The sequence below is a fragment of the Thermothelomyces heterothallicus genome (genome assembly GCF_042370625.1).
Source record: "Thermothelomyces heterothallicus CBS 202.75 unplaced genomic scaffold P884_scaffold_1, whole genome shotgun sequence".
In the NCBI taxonomy this organism is placed as follows: domain Eukaryota; kingdom Fungi; phylum Ascomycota; class Sordariomycetes; order Sordariales; family Chaetomiaceae; genus Thermothelomyces; species Thermothelomyces heterothallicus.
Genome location: NW_027192562.1, coordinates 3,225,144 through 3,241,794, shown reverse-complemented (window position 1 = coordinate 3,241,794; position 16,651 = coordinate 3,225,144).

Genomic DNA, 16,651 nt, shown 5'->3' with positions numbered 1-16,651 from the left:
GGTTAGAGGATATATAAGGTATATAGAGGTAAAAAGAGTAACTAGATATTATTCTTAAAATATACCTATATAAAATCCTTAGTTATATAGCTATTATAACCATCTAATATAAGGAGTCGTCGTTACAAAGGATCTTATAGCTATATATAAGGGATAAATACCTCTTGTAGCCATTCTAACGTAATGGCATTATTAGTCTAGCCTTTTTTGGTTACCGTAAACTTCTAGTCCTTTAATTTAGTCTTATCAAGAGGAAACTACTATTATTAAAGACTCTTACCCTTGAAGATGACGACTAGAGGGAGTGATATCCCTATTACTAAGATACACTTAAGGAAGGAAGTCTATACCCGCGAACTAGGAACCTTTTACTATATTATACGTGTTTAAACACTTCTAACTACCAGCCTATTGGTTCCCTAGCCTTCTATAATGCTATATTTATCTATATTCTAACGGTTAGCTAGTAGAATGTCCTTGATAGCTAGGATATTTAGCTATAGCTACTAACTACATATAACTGAGTTAGTAGCGCCATTGACGCGGACTAAATCTATCTTACGGGCTCGCTAGGTTCGAAGGATAGGGTTTCTATGAAGGAACCGGGTCATCTAGCCTTTTCCAACTATTATATGGCTAGCTCCTTATACCTAGAGTATTCGGCTAGCGAACTCCCTGATTTGCGTATAGGTTAGTAGAACACCTAGGGCAACTTGGATTAATACCCATTGGGTAAGCTATTCTTCCTATACGCGACTGAGAGACTGACGCGGTTCGGCTGCAATTGAACGTGGTTGACAGCCTCGAATGTGGTTGAATAAGGTGGTAGTTGGAATTCTAAATTCCTAGCTGATACTGCGAATTAAACAGCAGGTATTGTGGTATTTTGCGACCGCATCCTGTAAATCTTCTTCAGTATAAGCCATCTTTGACTGTTGAATATACCTACGAAGTTTGAAGTGGTTTGAAGAAAAGTTAGGCAAGTTATAGTAGATTGAAGTGGTTGGGTTGAAAAAGCGGTGTAGGCGTGGTGCGTGTTCCATTGATGGGGTGTTCCATTGATGGGGGGTCCGACTTATTAGCCAATTCCTTTGTCTATAAATATTAGTCGTTTTGTCTCCTTTATAGATAGTTTAACAAGGCACTCTTTTCCTTTGTATAGCCACCCACTATAGACTGCTTTCAATGCTCCCGGAGCTCCTACTACGTTTAGTAGTTATAAGCCTGGTGCCTTGACTACTCCTCTGCCGATGTATCTTTAATATTAGTAGTAGCTTCTTCCTCTATTACAAACTCTCTTACCTTACTTCTATATATATTCGACGACGTATCCGTCTACTATGTCCGAGATCCTAGTTAAGACTTCTATATACCTTACCAGGCCTAGTTCCTAGAATTTATAGTATATTAAACTATAGTCATAGGCTAAATTCGCTAGTATATAGGACTTTATTAACCCTAACGGTAACTATAAGCTAGATCTATAAGTCCTAGAGCGCCTAACTTGTAAGTAAGCTAGGAATAACCTTATCTAGGTACTATAGGAGTAACTCTAGGAAGGAGGACTATCGCCCTTGATATCTAGCGATCTAATACCTTTAGAAGAAGCTATTATAGCTAAATTCGCGTGACTAGAAGACTCCTTCTATAAGAATATCGTGTATACTATAGATATTAGTAAGCGGTTAGGATAGCTATAATGCTAGCTAGTATATACTATAGATCTTAAACTCTACGAAGCTACAAAAGCATATAGGAAGAAGGATATTAACCTTATTAGGGGGATCATCTAGGCGCTTCGCTCTATACTTATACTATCTATTATAACGCTCTATACGATAGTTATAGTATAATATATAGCTAGTCTTAATATAGCTAAGCGTTTAGGAGTCAATCTATAGTACTAGATTTATAACTTTAATATCGCCTTCTAATAAGCTATCTAATACGATATCCTAGAAGTATAGGGTATATAAGGACTATATACCTTTCTTAATACTATTAGCGTATATATCTTACTAGCCTAGGTAGTATATAAGAGGATAAAAGTCGAGGTCGCTAATGGTCTAGGAAAGCCACTTCTAGAGCTTAGTTCCCTCGTCACGATAGCTAAGATCCTAATTAATAACGACATATAACCTAGAGTCTCTTAGAAGTATAGAATCTTCTCGATAACCTATATACTAACGCTTCCTATAGCTTAGAAGAGTGGTAAGGAGAGAGGTAGAGAGTCATATAGAGACTCTTGTAGCGGTCAGCGGTATAATACGAGATATCCCTATAAGTGTCTAAGATACCTATAGGATCTAGTAGACTACTATACGCTTAAGTAAGCTATCTATAATAACGAGCAACGCTTATACCTTTCCGATAAGGAGTATAAGAGGATTTACTAGGAGCTCGATAAGCCGAAGTAGGCTAGACAAAAAAATTAACTTATTACTAAGTAGAGGGAGCTATCCTATTCTAGGTAGTTAGGGGTAAGATACCCTAGTTCCCTTAATATATTAATTACTAGCCCTTAGCTACTTGGTAAGCTCTTAACTTACTATAGGACGTTTAGTATAGTTACTCTATAGCGCTATCCTCTTTCGAAAAGTACTCTATTAGACTTATGTAGTATAATCTACTTGGTTAACGATAAGAAGTTCCTTTTACCTAAGACATTTGTTAAGGTAGAAGATCCTAAGTTCGTTAAAGCAAGTATAATAACCTTTCCTATTAGTAGGAGGGGTACTTAGGTGATCGAGAATATTCTAAATAGACTATGTAGACTATGTACCGAGAGCCTAATACTTAAGGATATTGCTATCGTCGAAGGGTTCTATATTAATATTATCTTAGAAGCTCTATTGCTTAAGGTAGGCGCTTAGTACTATAGCTTAGATTGCTTACTATATTTTGGAACATTAGAAAATAACGTTATTCTTTATAAGTTAGAACGTAAGTATAATCTTACCTTCTTTAAATATAAGCTACTTTCCTACTACTCGAGCTTCCTAGACTATGTCTTAATTAGTAAAGCGGGTATTATAAACATTTATATATTCTTATAGAACGTATTTACTATATATAGTAGAAGGGTATATATATAAGCGTTACCTACTATAAGAGAGGATACTAAGGATCTTTAGCATTTAAGAGCTAGCTACCTTAGACTAGAAGCGTTAAAAGCACTTATTAATAACGCTAGAAACGTCTATATCAAGGGGATAGCGCGTATTAAGTATAAGAGCTATATTTATACTTATATAAGTAAGGTTATCTCTAGGAAAACGCTACCTAAGTAGAAGTCTATATACCTATTCTAGCGAGTAGCCTAGGATCTATTTAATTATCCCGAATCGATTAATGGATCGCGATAGCTACTTGTAATTATTAACAAGTATAGTAGGAAGCTCTTCCCTTTCCTCCTAACGACTAAGTCGCTAGACTAAATCATAGGAGTTATCTAGGACTTCGAGAGCTAGGTAAGATACTAATATAGGCTTACTATCTATAAGATTAAGCAGGATAACAATACTATAACGATTAGCTTAGTAAGGTAAGCGCTAATATACTACCAGACTTAGGTAATAGAGAGTAAGATTAATCTTAAACTCTTACCTTTATATACCTATAAGCCTAATAGACTAGCGAAGTAAGTAGGGCAAGAACTGATCTTACACTTAATCAAGATACTTAACGGCACGAATCTACCTATAAAGCTCTAATTAGAAAGCGTACAAGTAGTGGTATACTTATATACGATAAGCCCAAGCTATACTTACTTATTTAGAACTCCTAATAAGGTACTCTATAGCTAGTTCAAATAGTACTTTCGCTAATACAAACTTAGCTTAACAATTACATTAACTAGCGACTTATACCTAGACTAGAGTAGTATCTTTATATATAGATACTAGGTATATATCCTCTATAAGGATAGGGAAGCTAAGCGGCGTATAAAGGACTTTAAGGTACTACTATATAGGCTAATAGGGTATCTTATAGGATATCGTATATCTAATATCTATCGCGTTTAGATACCTAAGCTTGATAGGGTTATTATAACTTGTAACGTTTACTTCGATAAGAAGACTTTCTACCGTCTAGGCGAAGAGTAGCCGACAGAGCCATCGCTAGCGGTAGTAAGCTAGGAAATCAATTAATTCGATCTTAGCAAAGATTCCTAGGATACTAAGTTTCTCTAGTAAGCGATACTATAGACCTGCCAACTAATAGAAGACTCTATTATAGTAACTTGGCCGCCTCTATCGTAAGAGAGTCTAATAGTAGATCAACCTCTCCAATAGGGTTAAGACTTGGGGGTAAGGGAGCTCTCTAATACGTAGCCTATAAGTAAGCAATTAGTTCCAAAGACTCCTACAATAGAGACGTAAGTAGTAGATAAACTTACCGAATAGATAGAGAGCTTTAGAGGACTCTTGACCCCTAAATATACGCCTAAGCCCTTGGTAGTATACCCTATGCCGGCTAGTAAAGGGGATATCTACTAGGAAGTAGGAAGGTTTAAATTAGGGCCTTCCTAGTCGCTAGCTAGCTAACCAGGCGCTAGGGAGAGTAGGGGAGCTATCGAATCTAACAGAGGAATGCCTTCTATAGAAGAATATAGTATATATAAAGAGTAGATAGAAGAGCTAGGAGCTTAGGACGGTACTACTAATATATTATATCTAGCCGTACTAGAGGAATAGAGCATTAAGCAAAGTCTAGATTAGCTAATGTATCCTCTAGAAGGTAGAAGCGAAGGAGAAGCTATTTAGCAACCTCCTATAAGGAGAGGCAGAGGCAGGAGAAGGGCTCGTAAGCCTAGGGACCCTATCTGGTCAAGCGGAAGGCTATAAAATAAAGAGAGGGTCAATTACTACTACTCTTTTATCTATGTAACTAAGGAACTCTAGCGATAGTTCTATAAGACTTACCTACCTAATTAATAGGAAGCTTACTTAGAGGACTAGAGTATACGAATAGTATATATAGTGTTTGCTGCCACTATATGATAGAAGGATACTATATGCCTTAGAGTAGCCCCAAACAAACCGCGTTAGTATATCGATAATCTTATTTACGTTCCTAATAACTAGTAAGACCTATATAATCACCCGTTAGGATAATAGTTCAAAGACGTAGCTTGTAATAAGATACGTAACTTAAAGAGTAGGAGAACGTAGAAGATCATCCTATACAAGTAAGCAAAAGCGCGACCTATACCGTTAAAATAGGTATTTACATATAAGTTTAACAAGGACGGTTTCTTAGAAAAGTATAAGGCGAGGATCTATATACAAGGAGATCTATAAGATATTAGCTTAGTAGAAAGTACATATATAGTAAACTAATGCTAGCCTCTCCTAGCAGTAGTCATATACCCCTAAGACCAAACCTCCGTCTGGTCAGATAGAGAGGAGTGTTAGCTTAAAGTGTCTAGTATATCTAGGCACTTGTAGATATAGTAGATAAGTCTAGCCTCCTAGACAGCGGTTATAATAGGTATAGGGATAGCGATAACGATGCCCCTCTAGGTAGATATAAAAGAGTCTACCTATATAGAAAAAGATAGCTAAACCTATAAGTAAAAGAAGAACCTTATCATTATACAAATAATACTATAATAGTAATCTATTACTATTATTATTAATCTATTCTATAAAAGCTATCTATCGTCTTTATTATTCCCTAGCACCTCTTAGATAGGTACCCCCTATTTATATCTAATATATATATAACTTATTTAGAACCGGAAAAACAAATCTATAACCTATACCCCTCTAATTACACTAAGAGGTTCCTACCCTAGTCTATACTTCCCCTTCGAATTCGCTCTAAGGCTCCTACTAGCGAATTTAACACTTAAACGCCCTCCTTTCTAGCCTCCTACTATCTCGCTCTCTTAGCTCTACTATCCCCCTTAGGCGATAGTCGCTTCTTAGACTACCGACGCCTCTGCTAGGCTTTAGTCTCGCCCTCTAGCTTATCCTAGCCTATGAACTAGGGCGGGTATTCAGGAGCTAGCTCTAGATCTTTAGGCCCGGACTGCTTAAAGAGAGGGGGCTACGTCTATTTAGCAGGATTATCCTTAGGGCGACGCCGACGTACCTAGCCTTTCTTAATGGTCTAGGGCGATCTAGCCTATATTAATATACTTATCTTGGTCTAACTAGATAGCTATTATACTATCGAAGGCTTCTGCTTGTCCTAGTATTACTTTTACTACTACTAGGAACTCGAAGGTTATATCTATCTTTATATATTAATAGTTATAATTTGCTCCTCTATCTATATTACTACTTACTAGTAGATATCTATCTTTAGCTTATAGGGGTATTTAAGCACCTATTATAAGAGCTAGGCTGGCCTAAGTCCTTTAGGTGCCTTACTAAGGAACCGCTAGATAGCTATATCTAAGGGAACTTAGGTATCCTTTTTAACCTTTAGCTACTCTTATGTTGGTGGGGGATTATCTTCTTCCTCTGTCTAGATAGAGATAACGGATTTTGTGTGTCTAGGGGCTAGCTATAGCTACTAGATAGGTAGCTTCTACTATCTATCGTTTACTAGCTATCTAGGTGGTTAGTAGGGATTAATATTACCCTATAGGGTCTTTAGCTTCTCTATATATAAGGGATCATTAGGCCGATAGCCTAGAGCTATTTAGATCGTTCTAAGCTAGAGTGTTAGTATCTTATTCTTAGTAGCTATTATCTTTAGCCCTATATATAGATAGCCCTTCTACTAAGGGAGCTTAAGATAGGCCTTATCCTTCTAGTGTATCTCTTAGAAATAGAATTGATAGAATTTAGCGACCTAGATCTTATATTCCTATTATCCTTGTTATCTTGATATCGCCTATACTATAGCCTAGACTCGGATATCCTTAGGTAGAGGGAAGAGGGAGCTTAGGTAGATAACCTTATCCTATAAGTCCTTATATAGGTCTTTACGAGCCTACTCGTCAGAGGGGTACGAATCTATATAATAAATATAATACTCTATCTGGTTATATATAACCACTACCTAGTATAACTCCTATAAATAGTAGATAAGGACCTAAAAGCATTTACCTATAGCCTCCTTTTGCTTCCTTAGGGGCAGAGCTACCTACTTAGGCCGCTGGTCGATTACAGTATCTAGGAAGATATATATATATAGCTTATAAGCTACTAGTATATAGTAGAAGAGGTTTAGGAGGTCGAAGTTATTTAGGTACTCCCTTCTTAATATAAGCCCTTTAATGTTATAGAGGCTTACTATAATATTATACTAAGGTATACCAAAGTATATCCCTCCCTAGCTATATAGTCTTATATATAAGGGAAAGAGGTAGTTAATAATCCGCTTATTTGCTAATAAACCAAGGCTTATAATCTAATTAGGCCTCTATTATAGCACCCTACTCGGGTAGGGAATAGGCCCCTTATATAGCTCTTTAAAAAGCCTATTAGAATCGCTAAGTCTAGGGTGGTTTCTAGCCTCTAGTCCTAGAGTCTGGCTTATAAGGAGGTACCGTAGAAACTGTCTTAATGTTTTAGGGTCCTCCCCTAGGAGTAGTGAAGGCAGGCCGGTATTTAGCTAGTTTGGCCCTCTAGTTAGATAGAGAGGTACCGATCCTTCTCTTCTTTAGCACTCTAAGTCCCTAATATTATTGCCAAAGGTATTTAACGTTAGAAGACTTATATAGAGTTACTTAAAACCTAGATTATTAACATTTAGAAAAAAATCGCTTAGTAGGATACTTGCCTATCGGCTTCTAGCCTTCTAACTAGATATAGATAACATTTTGTTTGGTATTTTTATAAGTAGCCGATTTATAAAGTAGTTAGTTATTAGTTAGAAATTAGAAGAGGGAGAGGGGGTTTAAGTTAAGGGTATTTATAGACCTCTAGGTTCCTCCTTGATTCCTTCCCTATCTAGTTATTCTAACCTGGTTTTACTATTTCTAGGGGCTATCTAAAGTAGCTACCTAGTTAGCCCTCGTATAACTAGGTCATTCTTTATTATAACTCTAGGGTATAACCCTAAATTGCTTTTTATCTAGTGGTAATAAAGAGGTATAACCTATTACATAATAGGTTATTCTAGCCTAGGTATACCTTCTTTATATAGGAATCTATAGCTTCTAGAGCTCTAAAGTAGGTAGGTATTAAAGGATAAGTAGCCCTCTTCTCTCCCTAACTTTTTCTAGCTCTCTAATCTTCTAACCTACTCCTTATCTATATTGATCTTCCTTTACCTAGATAGCTAGTACCCTTTTCTTATATTACTTCCCCTTCGAACTTGCTATAAGCTCCTATAAGTAAGTTCGAATACTATAATAACTAAGAGAGTTAAGCGTTAAAGATATAAAACCTCTATCTAGGAAGATATAGAAGTTAACGAAGATACTAAGCTAGTTCTTCCTATAATAACCAACCGACCGGTAGATTTGATAACTACCTAGGATAACCGTTTTCTTATACCTCCTAAATTTGTATAGGTAGTAAGAGTAGCTTACCTAGAAGATCTTCCTATACCCTTAGATAATCTAGAAGTAGCCTTAATATAATACTAGTATAAACTTTTCCTTCTATACTATAGATTCTTTACTATTAAGTACTTAAAGATATAGCTAGTTCCCTATATTCGTTAGGAACTAAACCCTAGCTTAGACGCTCTAGAGAGCCTATTTAGAATCCTAAAGCTTACTCCTTCCTATATAGAATTCTTTCACTATTATAAGGGAGCCTTAGTAAAGCGAATCTACCTAGTGTTTATAGAAATTAATAACGGTAGTCTGTTTAGCTAGTAGATTTATACTATAGTCGCCTGCTAGGCTTAAGTCCTTAGCCTATTTATTTAGGTGTTCGGAGATATATAAGAATAGGTCTCTCCCTCTAGTTATATAAAGAGCTAACTAGGGAATAGGAATCCGGTGCTATACCCGGCCTATAAGTAGTTATACCGAAGGTCGACTACCAAGGTTACTCCTCTTAGTAGCAAGAAACCCGTAACGATTCACGCTATATAGCCATTCTATAGCTACGTTTCTATAGGTCCCCTTCTAGACAGATGGTACGGAAACTACTACTAGACCGATAAGAAGTGTTCTTAGGAAGATATAATTAATGACGGCTCCTAAGATCCTAACCCTTGGCTCCTAGGGCGGGCTAAATTTAACCTAAACGGTTAGCCAAAGAACGTCTAGCTTACTATATAGAAGAAGGGTATATAGATTTTAATAGATTTGGAAGAGGCTATTAAGAATTAATAGGCTATATATGATCGGGGCAGGCATGGGATAAAGGCAGATACTTAAGGGGTAGAATAAAGGTAGTAGATATTTATATAATAGGGGGGGAATTTCAGGGGCTTAGGTAGTAACAAGTGACTAGAAGTAAAGTTTAAGGGCCTGTTTTTCGTATTTTCTATTAACCAAAACGTTAGAATCTAGGTAGTCTCCCTCTGGTTAGTTTAACTATAAGCTCCTATTGTTATCATCGCTACTTATAGGCTTTCGATCTAGTAATTCGTTTAGTTAGCTATAATTAACTAGCTCGTCTAGGTACCTCCTCTTCTACTACTATTTCTTCGAGTACTTCTGGCAGCGAAGATCTTGTCTTGTAAGTCTAAGGCCCTTGGTTAGCTAGGAAACTATTAGATCCGTTAGCTTTAAGCCAAACTCTATCCTGCTTAAAGAACTTCTTAATATAGTTTATAGTATATAGTATCCCTATAGTTATACCGTTAAGAGTCTCTAGGAGGTAGGTATTTTGGCTCCCGACCTCCTAAACGTAGTAAGGACTATACTACTAATATTAAAGTTTTCGAAACAAACTTATATTAATCTACTAGATATTATTATATCCTAGGATAAGATCCCTAACCTTAACTTAGGCGTTTTTAGCTCTGAATTTCTAACTATAAGCTTTATTCTAGCGTTTAGCTATTCGGTGTCTTACCTTTATAACTTTTTCGGTAGTAATTTCTAGGTCGAATTCTATATCTAGTAGCACTTTAGTATAGAGCTCTAGTAGCTATAAATAGGCTTCCCGTTAATCTTCCCTATCTGGTTAGATAGCTATAGAGTCCTAGTAAAGAACTTGCTAGGTCAGAATATCGTTTTCGATCAGGCTAATAGGGTTATAGTTATAGATAAGGTTAAAGGGTAAACGGCTATAGCTATTTCGAATAATAGTTTGGTTAGTATATAGGATATAGGGAAGAAGCTATTACTAGTTCTTTCTAGTTCCTATAGTTATCTTTGCTAGGGTAGCTATAATAGGTATATACCCTACTTTACTAATACCATTAGCTCTAGAGTTATAGGGAGAGATAACTATATATTTTACTCCTAACTCTTCTAGAATAGCCTTTGCTTCCCCTTTAAATTTAGATCCCCTATTAATAACTATAACTACTAGGAGTCCCTAGTAGAGGAGAATATTTTGGTTAATGAAGTTCTTAACCGCTTTAGCCGACTTGTTAGGTAGGATCTCTACTTCTATAAATCCTAAGAGATCGTTACGTGCCTCGAGAAGGAAATAGGGCTTCCCCCTCTAGTCAGAGGGTATAAATTGGATATCTAGGTACCATTTTACGAAAGGAATTAGAGAAGGTTATAAATATAAATATACCTCCTTAAATCTTTAGGTATCCTATATCTAATATTCTAGGTAGGTACGAATCTACTTTACTACGTTAGCGTATATTCCCTTCTAATAATAGTAATTAGTGACCCTTTAGTAAGTTACTTCTCTATCCTTATAGCCTATCTTATCGTAGTAGAACTAGAAGATTCTTCTTCTTTCCTCTAGGGTATCTACTATATAGCAAGGGTTCTAGTTATTATTTATAGGGCGTAGGAATAGATATCCCTTGTCTATAAAGTATTTAAACGCTTCTTTCTTAAATAAATGTCGCTACTAGTATGGTCAGATAGCTATAGGTTCTTCTAGAGTGGCTAAGTACTATACGATCGCTCTAGAGTAATTAGAGTACCTATCTTTAAGGTTTAGGTCTATAGGCTTAGGAGGATCATTAATATAATTGGTATAGATTTATATATTAACCTAATTGTTAATGTCTTCCTTATTTGCTTTCTCCCTCTGGTTAGAGGGACTAGAAGGCTTCCATGAAAGGCTATTAGCTATTACATTCTTAGAACCTAGGATATATTTAACCTTAAAGTCGAATAGCTAAATCTATATAATTTACCATATTATTAAGGCTCCTAGGACATCACTAGCTATACCATTTAGCTAATAAACTAGGATAAGAGCATCTATTTCTATAATAAAGTAAATACTAAAGAGATAGTGCCTAAAGCGTTTTAATAGGAAAAGTAGTCCCCAAAGCTCCTATTTAATCGGATTATACCGTTTCTTAGCTTCAGACTAAATCCTACTTTTAAAATAGCATAGGTACCTCTTCTTATTAGGGCTAACTTATTTAATAACCTCTCCCTAGCCAAATAGACTAACGTTAGTCATTAGGTATATCTGACTATATCTAGGGTTATCGAAAACAAGTAATATAAGGACTAGGGCGGTAGTTATCTGCTTCTAAAGTTCTTTTATAGCTTCCTATTAAATAGGCCCCTATTCCTAATAGGCATTCTTCTTTATTAGGTTATAAAGGGGCTATATAATGATAGTAAAGTGTTCTATCTAGATCTAGTAGTAGCTAACGATCCTAAGGAAGGTATAGACATCCTTTAAATCCGAATAGGAAGTCTACTCTAGGATTTTTGTAATTTTAGTATCATTAGGAAGGCGCCCTTCGGGTATATAGAGGTAACTAAGTAAAACCGCTTACGATCGGCACTACTAGGACTTTCTAGCTACGATAATAGCTCTAGCAAGTTTAGCGTTTAGGAGAACCGTATCTATATTCTAGAGGTATTTAACTATAAACTTCTGTAACCTAGGGGTAACTTCTTCTCCTCTATAGTCTGACCGTAGGCCTTTTATATAGATATTATCAAGGTAAACATGGCAAACATCTAGAATTAGGTTCTAGAAGATCCTAGTTATCGCTCCTTGAAATTGGGCTACTAAGTTTGTTCCGCTTATAGGGAGAGTATATATCCTAAAGAGGCTAATAGGCGTCTAGAAGGTAGTAAGGTCCCTACTCTGCTCGTCTAGGCTAACTTAGTCGTATCTAGAGAAGAGGTCTAAGAGGGAGATAATCTTATAACCCCTAAAGTCTTTACTAAATTCCTCTATAGCTAGTGGTATAAATGCGTCCTATATAGTTATAACGTTAGCCTTCTAGGCGTTATTAATTAACCTAAGACTACTATCCTTCTTAAGTACTAGGAACTAGTTATTCCAATAGCTCCTATAGCTAGGCTTAATGATCCTATGCTAAATTCTCTACTTTAGGAGTTTGATAACCTTTGGTATTAACGGCTTTAGGATAGGAATGCTCTTTGATTACTATATTATATAGAAAATAGTCTAGATAACCTAAGGAGGAATAATGTTAGGGTAAATCTGTCTATATTTAGTGAAATCCTACACTAGAGTAGCTTCCTAGTTCTATAGAATATATATAAAGAGTTTCTTCTCCTAGTTAGATAGAAAACTATCTATAGCCGTAAGAATCTTCTCGAGACGCTTGTCTGTTAGCCTAGTTCTAGGCTTTAGGTCTAAAAACCATGGTATAACAAGGCTATCCTACTCTAATTCGAATTTTATTTTCTTAGTAGCTTCTTCTAGGCGTCGTTCCCTCTAATTAGAGTTACTATTAGGTATTAAGCTATTACTAATAGCTATATCTATAGGATAAACTTTCCTAGTTATAGATTTCTATATAGTAAATATCTATACTTCTTATAGGCCTTTTCTAATATCTAATACGAGTTTCCTAAGCCCTCTCTATCTATCTAGACAGCTAGCGTCCTCTATTTCTATCTCTATCTTCTAGTATACTTATATCAAGGTATCCTATCTAGTGAGACAAAACGTTGAAATTTTAGTAAGCGTATTAATAAGAGGTAGGCAAGAAATCCTTAGTACTATATTAAAAATGGCTTCTCTAGCCTGATTATCAAGAAATCTAAGTAGAATTTTATCGTCCTAAATGTTAGTGAAGGTTAGGGCAGTAGTAATAGTCGTTACTAGGCCCTAAAACTCCTCCCTTAGGAGTTAATGTTTTCTTTTAAATATTATATAGGCTATAGTATTTAAGATAACCGATACCCTAATTAATTTATCCCTAACAATAATATTTGTTATAATTAGATGGCTAGTATTATAACTAAACATCAGACTCGTATTATAGATAAATAGTATACCTAGTAAGATTTGATAGTTACTAGTATCCCTATCTAGGATAAAGAAATGCTCCTAGATTAAGATCGCTCCTAGAATAATTATATTAACAGTTTCCCTAGTAAATAGCCTACTATTATAGAGGCCTCTCGAAATCATTACCATTAACTAGATAGGGAGACGGTATTTCTAGGCTAGGCTAAGGGTGATTATATTATATTTGGATCTGGTATTAATAAGGGTAAGTATCTTTTTACCCCCTAGGGTCCTTAAAGTTATAATATAGTATTAGTAGGGTATATGTCTATATAAGTATACCTATCTAGATCTTCTAGCTAGCCGAAAGTGTATAAATCGGCGCCTTAAAGCTAGTTTCGATCTCCTCCGAGTCTAGCTAGTCTTGCTATCTAGTAAGGTAATCGCTCTAGAATCTATTGGTAGCTACCGCCTATTAGCTATTATTAGTAACTCCTAGAAATGCTAGAACCATAATCATAGACTCTTCCCCCTTATCGTTACTCTATCTGTCTAGATAGCTAAGATTAGTCCTGACCTCCTAAGGATACTTGTTCCTTACTAGCTTTACTACCATTAGATTATCTAGGTAAGGGATAGCCAAGCCCTTATACTTAATAACCTCCTATAGATTCTTATAATCTTATTTTAGAAAAGCGATTAGGGTATTTCTAAACACTAGGGAAATTCCTAGTACCTTATTAATAGTAAGGGTCTTAGCTTATAGAGCTTTATTAACTAGTATTATTATATTATTAGCTACGTTCTCCTAGTTCGATTTTGCTTTTTTCTTAAACTAGATAGCTCGTTTCTATCTGACTAGAGGGATAGTATCCTTGCTTATAGGTTAATTTACCCCCTTAGTAGCTAGTATACCCCCTTAGCTAATAGGGTTAGACTTCGGTAGCCCTTCTAATAGTAGCGCTCCTAGATTCCTCTTTACTATTAGGATAGTCTTATACTTACTCCCTTCCTTTAGTTAGATAGCGTCCTATATAGGTTTGTCCTCTATTTCTACAAAAAGCCGCTTTATAGGTAGCACTCCTTAGACTATTATTATAGCCTCCCCTTTACTATTAGATATGTCTTTACCATCTATTTCTAACTCGATAGTACTAAATGTCTATATCGCCATCTGGTTAGAAGGAGATATACTCGCTAATAACTCTTTATAATCTATAGAGAAGCTAGGGGTATCCTTCTAAGATATTATCCGTTTTATCTACTAGATAAGTATCTATCTTCCCTACTTATAATCTATCTAGAAGTTAATTTCTCTAGCCTTAGTATAATTATAAATAGACTCTAAAGAGGACTGTTTAGAGTTAGTAAGGCGGTTAAGAGACGTCTTAACTACTTCTAGTAGCTATAGGCCTTTTACTCGTTAAAGGAAGGTAATATCTATAATAAGGTTTAAATCCGGACAGTACTCCTAACTACGTTCCTTCTGGTAAGCCTCTATAAACCTCTAATATAGCTCCTAGCTAGGAAGGTCCAGCCGAAGAGATATATAAGTATAGATAATATGCTATTACATTCCTTGATTAGCTATAGTAGCTATATCTTCCCTAAGGATTTTAACTCTCTAGCTTTTAAGGAGACTCGGATCTCTCCTCTCTAATATCTACTTAAAACTAAGCTAGTAAATAAGCCTATTATAGATATCCTCTATAAGGATAGGATAATTATAGGTAAAGTACGTCTAGTCATTATAGTAATAATACCCTTAAGGACTTATAGAGGTTAGACCTGACTAGTATCTACTCTTCTTTCTTTGCTAAGACTCTTATACGGTAGATAGGAAGGTCTAGATTTCCTTGACCTTATCGTCACTTAGGTCGCCTATCTAGTTATAGGTATACCTAGCTCTATTAGAGCCCCTTCGGCTAACTTTCCCTCTATTAATCCGAAGCTTATATAGTATATCCGTAAGCCTATTAATAATCTTATCAAACGTGTTATCTCTCTAAATAGAGGGTACTAAAGAACTTTCCTAAGTCTAGGGAGCAGTTAAGCCCTTCTTGATAGGCGAGCTTACCTATAGCTTTACCTCTCTACCCTTTAGATCTAGTTTATAGTAGACTAACCTAGCGTTAATACCCTTATATAAGCACTCCTATATAAAGTTATAGAACTCCTCCTATTCTATATTATCAACCTATATATCTCCTCTCTTATAGACTCAAAGACTAGTCTAGAGAGTAGGTAGGAATCGGTCCTATACCTTCTAAACTATAGATAACTAATAGACTACCTTCTTCTTCTTAGGCACTCTAGTAAGTAAGACGTTGACGTACTCTAGGTAATTATAGATAGACTTAGCTAAATCTATATACTAGGAATCTAAAAGACGCTCTAATTCCTAAGTAGAAGTCTCCTATCGGGAATTATTCTACTTCTAGCGCTCCTTAATAGTAGCCTTAAATATAGCCTAATCCTTCTTCTTTACCTCTAGCTACTAGTCTAGAATCTCTCGAAGGTTATCTATATATTACTACTTAAAGTAAGAGATCTTATCTATATTATCTCCTCTAAAGATCTTATATACCTTTATAAAGCGCTCTAGGTACTTAGTAGCGTTATAACTAGAGAAGAGTCTAGGTAATCTTTTATCCATAGGCAAAGGGAATATAATCTAAATAACCTTGGTAAATCTATCTACTATAATGTCTACTCGGCTATAATACTAGACTTCTATATTGAAAGTAAGGTTTCTAAACTTAGCTAACTATAGTAATTCTAATAGCATTCTCCCTAAGGAGTTCTTAATATATCTAGATATAAGAGGTATAAGAAGTAGTATTTTAGGTTATAACGTTTATTAAACTAATAAGAAGAGGGGTTATAGTAGTTACTATCCTTAATTATATCTTCCTATTTAAGTTATTTCCTTAAAGGTAATTTTACTCCTTAAATAGCTAATCTAGGAAGTCCTCCTTCCTTTCTTTAAGTCTTCTTACCATAGTTATAACCAAAGCCAGAGTTAATCTACTATCTTTAGCCTTTCTAAGTATACCTAGTAAAGCTATTCCTAACCTTTCTAGTAAGGAATACTCTATAATGCTTTAGCCCCTATAGCTAGAGATCCTAAGGCAATAAGGCAGGTCTATACTAACCTACCAAAGAGTAGCGATATATAGGTAGAAATAGTCCTACTAGCAAGGGCTAGTACTAAGGTAATTAGGGTTAGGATAGCTACTAGACTCTTCTCTAATATCCTTATAACTCTAGAATCCTATTTCTTAACTCTAAGTAGCTCCGAGTATACCGATCGGTTTTCCGAAATCTCTGTCCCTCTAGATAGATAGCGAAGTCGCCTAGTCTTAACATTTTATCACTTCTCCCGCTACTACTAGTAGTATTATTATATTAAGGCAAGAGTG